Source organism: Neoarius graeffei, chromosome 16 (genome assembly GCF_027579695.1).
Source record: "Neoarius graeffei isolate fNeoGra1 chromosome 16, fNeoGra1.pri, whole genome shotgun sequence".
NCBI classification, from domain to species: Eukaryota; Metazoa; Chordata; class Actinopteri; order Siluriformes; family Ariidae; genus Neoarius; species Neoarius graeffei.
Window position 1 is genome coordinate 10,690,062 of NC_083584.1, and position 5,322 is coordinate 10,695,383.

General features: G+C 43.7%; 1 non-coding gene across 1 annotated transcript; it reads left to right on the forward strand.

Annotated features, from left to right (window-relative positions):
- The first annotated feature begins 3,660 nt into the window (after window positions 1–3,660).
- LOC132901041 (U1 spliceosomal RNA) lies at window positions 3,661–3,824 on the forward strand. The gene has a single exon (XR_009656823.1). It is a non-coding gene; the product is annotated as a U1 spliceosomal RNA (small nuclear RNA).
- The last annotated feature ends 1,498 nt before the right edge of the window (window positions 3,825–5,322 follow it).

Consider the following 5,322-nt stretch of genomic DNA (forward strand, 5'->3'; position numbering starts at 1 on the left):
CTGAACATCAAGTGGTATGATTGTTTCACCATCACAGAGGTTCTGGATTGGTGTTCTGTGACAAGCATTAAGGCTATGCTACAGCAGAATAGATTACAATGGTATGACTACATGGCTAGAATGGATGCACATCATCTACCTGAACAGCTTCTCTTTGGTCAGCTATCTACAGGAACCAGAAGCATCGGCGCTTCAAAGAAGAGATTTAAGGATGTCCTAAAAAGGACCTTCAAAGACTATGAGATTGGTAATTGGGCCACAAACCCATTAGATAGATTGGAGTGGAGGAGAATGGTTTGTGATGGTGTGAGGACCTTTGAAAAGAAGAGGCGGTTGGCTGAGGAAGAGAGACGAGCCAGACGCAAGGCTGCTGAGGCACTAAAACTAGGACAATCTCCTGGGTAGATGTCCGCACAGATGCCATATGGACTACCATGCTCGTGTTGAGCGGCAGTGATGATGATGAAGATGATGATGATGATACTGTATTGGCTGTTAATTTAAAGAAAATAACAGAGGGACAACAGGCCTCATTCACCAAGCTGGATACAAATGAATTTATTTGTAAAGGAATTTGGTGTTGATGACAATTTCATGGTAGTAGGCTCCTGGAAGATTTTGTGCATACTACATTTGCGATGAATCATTAGAGACCAGTATTATATGAAGAAAATCAGCTCTAACAATGCTTTTGTAAATCTGGCAGATGATTTTTCATTCAGTTTGTCTTACACAAACATTTACACACTTCTCCTTTCGGCTGCCTCCATTAGAGGTCTGCACAGCAGATCATCACGATCTGCATATTTGATTTGGCATAGGTTTTTGCACTGGATGCCCTTCCTGATGCAACCCTCCCAAATCTACCCAGGCTTGGGACCAGCACTAAGTCTGCACTGGCTTGTGCAACACTAGTGGCTGGGGATTTTACTTAATCTGCATGTCTTTGAACTGTCAGGGAAACGAAAGCACCTGGAGGAAACCCACATTCATGGGGAAAACATGCAAACTCCACACAGGAAGGCCCCTGTTGGCCATGAGGTGTGAACTTGGAACCTTCTTGCTGTGAGGCAACAGCACTAACCACTGCACCACTATGACACCATAAAAACCTAACAAACTAACATGCATACATACATTTACAAACTGCTTTACTGAGACACAGATGAATGAGTTCAAATAAATAACCAGAACATCAAGGACATAGTAGCTCATCTGGCCTCCCATCAAAACAGCCATGACTACCAAAAGATAAAACAGAACTGAAATGTGACAATATAAAAGAGGTCCAAACTCCACGACAAATTATTTACAACAGGAAACTCAACAAAGGACAAAATTTTGTTCCCCGAGGGAAGCTCTACCCAAAACATCAATCAGAACTGAAATAGGGTGAGAACTGTGAGAGAAGATACAATTCTAGTCAGAAGTCCCAAAATTCATGACGTTGACCTAATTAGCAGTTTGTTAGCAAAAATTTGATAATACGATGACCAAATGTTGTACAGAATGACTAGTTCTTTCAAACAAAACAATCAGAACTGAACTTCACTGAGAACTGAGGGAGGAGATATGATTTAACTGAAAATAAACAAAGTTGTAAACAAATTCTTTACAACAGGAAAATCAACAAACAAATGATTAAGTTGTGTTCCTCATGGGAAGATCGACCCAAAACATCGATCAGGGGTGGGTTTTCCGAAAGCCTCTTAAGGCCAAGAGTGTCTTTATCTACCTCCTAAGATCCATTGTCAAGCTAACGTGGTTTTCCCGAACAACATCGTTGCCAAAGTAGTCCTTTAGTTTGCTCGGAATTTATGAGAGACCCGGACCGCTTGTTCAAAACAAAGAGCGACTTGCTCACAGCCGAACACACAAAATGTGCTGCGCCTCCGAGAGACTCTCTCTCACAGTCATCAGGAGAAACTGGTGTTGAATCTGCTGCTGGTGTTCAATTATTTTTCTTGTACATTGCAAGTACATTGAATTAATTATTAAATAAATATAGACGGGCGGCACGGTGGTGTAGTGGTTAGCGCTGTCGCCTCACAGCAAGAAGGTCCTGGGTTCGAGCCCCGGGGCCGGCGAGGGCCTTTCTGTGTGGAGTTTGCATGTTCTCCCCGTGTCCGCGTGGGTTTCCTCCGGGTGCTCCGGTTTCCCCCACAGTCCAAAGACATGCAGGTTAGGTTAACTGGTGACTCTAAATTGAGCGTAGGTGTGAATGTGAGTGTGAATGGTTGTCTGTGTCTATGTGTCAGCCCTGTGATGACCTGGCGACTTGTCCAGGGTGTACCCCGCCTTTCACCCGTAGTCAGCTGGGATAGGCTCCAGCTTGCCTGCAACCCTGTAGAAGGATAAAGCGGCTAGAGATAATGAGATGGGATGAGGGATAAATATAGACCCCTTCGCAGTAAACGTCATTCATACGTAAGAGGAAATTGCACGCGCAGCCTGGACCCAAAAAAGACTCAGCGACGGTAGAGACGAGAAGAAATATTTGGAAGAAATGCCTAGTTGTTGTGTTGTCGGGTGTCAGAATCGTAGCAGTGATGGGGTTAAAATGTACAGAATTCCAGCAGGATCTCACCCATTCCAAAAAAATCGCCGACGTCTATGACTACAAGCCATCAAACGTGTAGACTGGGATGAAAGTACCATCAAAACTGCGCGGGTTTGCAGCGCCCACTTCATCACAGGTAAGATCAGGCATTTATTAAATCTTTCTTTTTTATTCTTTCTAGTCTTCGTTTATTGATGTAGCAAAATACTTTGGTAACGTTTGTCTGATTAGCTGGGTCATAGTTACACAATGTAATGAATATTGTTAGCATGTTGCATGCAATTTTGTTTGTAGGAGAGTCTCGCTTGACTCAAGCAGTCCAGATTTTGTGCCATCATTATTTGCGTATGCCGAAAATCACAATTTTAAAGCAAGGATGGAAAGGTAAAATTGTGTGCCCTCACTCTAAATGCCAACTTACGTTGACTGCTCTAACCTAGCTCCCGCCCCATTCAGTTTCATTTCTGCTCTCTGCCTCTCGCTTTTTACGCAGCTCTGATTTCTCTTAGCTGCACTCTTTACACTATCATTCCTTTCATGCCATCACCTCCTGCAAATTGCTGTTTAGTGTTGGGATTTGCTGTTGTAGCTAAAGTCACATTGCCATCACATCACTGGCATAATTTAATTAAAACAATTTCAGTGTAAAACACGTTCTGTACATGCCCGCACATAACATAATCATATGCGTCTAAAGACTTGTAGGCACGAAGTTTTTCGTGGGTGTACACTGAAGTCTGGTCGATAAGGTACGAGTATATATCTGGCCATTGTATACCAGGGAACTTACTAACATCGCCCGTCCACTCTTTAATTAAATGCGGATCCGGTAGGCGATGTCCACTTGTTAGAGTTAACTTATTTATGTAGCATTCTCGATCTTGTAACGACAATTGTTTTGCATAATCTGACAGCTCATAATGCCGGTCTATGGGCAGCGCCATTGTTTCTGGGTCCAGGCTGCGCGCGCATCCTGGCAACAGTCGGTTTGTTTACAAACATGCGAAGGGGTCTATACGCAAAACATTATGAGTGTATTTCAATATGTTATGGAATTATGTCTGGCAGTAATTAAGTATAATTAAGTATATGTATTATGTATACTTACCTGGCAGGGGCAACACCATGATCAAGAAGGTGGTTTGCCCAAAGTGAGACTCAGCCATTGCACTCAGGCTGTGCTGACCTTTGTGAATTCCTCAAATGCAGGAATCTCAACTGCATAATTTCTGGTAGTGGGGGACTGCGTTCGCACTCTCCCCTTTCACATAATTATTTTGTTAAAAATAAATAAATAAATAAAGGGCGGCACAGTAGTGTAGTGGTTAGCAAGTTCTCCTCACAGCAAGAAGTTTTCGGGTTCGAACCCAGCGGCTGGTGAGAGCCTTTCTGTGCGGAGTTTGCATGTTCTCCCCGTGTCTGTGTGGGTTTCCTCTGGGTGCTCCGGTTTCCCCCACAATCCAAAGACATGCAGTTAGGTTGACGTGGTGCGGCCTTGGGCTGAGGTGCCCTTGAGCAAGGTACCGAACCCCTGACTGCTCCCCGGGCGCTCTAGTGTGGCTGCCCACTGCTCTGGGTGTGTGTGCACTTGTGTTCACTGCTTCAGATGGGTTAAATGCAGAGGATGAATTTCACTGTGCTTGAAGTGTGCATGTGACAAATAAAGGTTTCTTATGGATATCAGAATGTCACACTGATATTGGCACATTTTTTAATAAAATTTAACTCCATGAGGGAAATGATTATTGAATTTAGTGTCATAAATGGGGCGCCACGGTGGTGTAGTGGTTAGCGCTGTCGCCTCACAGCAAGAAGGTCCTGGGTTCGAGCCCCGGGGCCGGCGAGGGCCTTTCTGTGTGGAGTTTGCATGTTCTCCCCGTGTCCGCGTGGGTTTCCTCCGGGTGCTCCGGTTTCCCCCACAGTCCAAAGACATGCAGGTTAGGTTAACTGGTGACTCTAAATTGAGCGTAGGTGTGAATGTGAGTGTGAATGGTTGTCTGTGTCTATGTGTCAGCCCTGTGATGACCTGGCGACTTGTCCAGGGTGTACCCCGCCTTTCGCCCGTAGTCAGCTGGGATAGGCTCCAGCTTGCCTGCGACCCTGTAGAAGGATAAAGCGGCTAGAGATAATGAGATGAGAATGAGATGAGATGAGTGCCATAAATGAGACACATTTGTACACCTGTCATACTGTGTGTGTGTGTGTGTGCAAAAGAGAGAGAGTTTTTGATCTGTCTCTACCTAAGGAAGTATATATAAGAGGTCAATTCAACCTCCTTAGGTAGAGACAGATCAAACTTCTCTCTCTCTCTCTCTCTGCACATGCGCACTTATAAGGGAGAGCATTGCCCACTTGGCATTGTAGATAACAGTTGAAATTATCCTGACTGCATGTTTGGGTAACAGTGAAATGAGCGGGCACGGAGAACACGTACTTAATTATTTAGTTTATTATTTACTCATTCCTTCGTGTGAATGTTTATTTGTTTAATTAAAAAACACGCTTGGAATAAAAAATATTGCCCAAAAATGTAAAATAGTTTCAATTATTAATTACCACTTTATATATGTAATGCTTAATGACAATACATTAACATATTTTAAACACTTTATATTTCATTGTTTTTTGGTAAAAAATGAACGCCATGTGACTTCATGATCTGGACTTAGGCCCTGTCCACACGGCAACAGATTCAGGTGAATCCGATAAAATTCTTTATCATTTCGGCCTGGCGTCCACACGGCACCGGCGTTTTGGGTGCC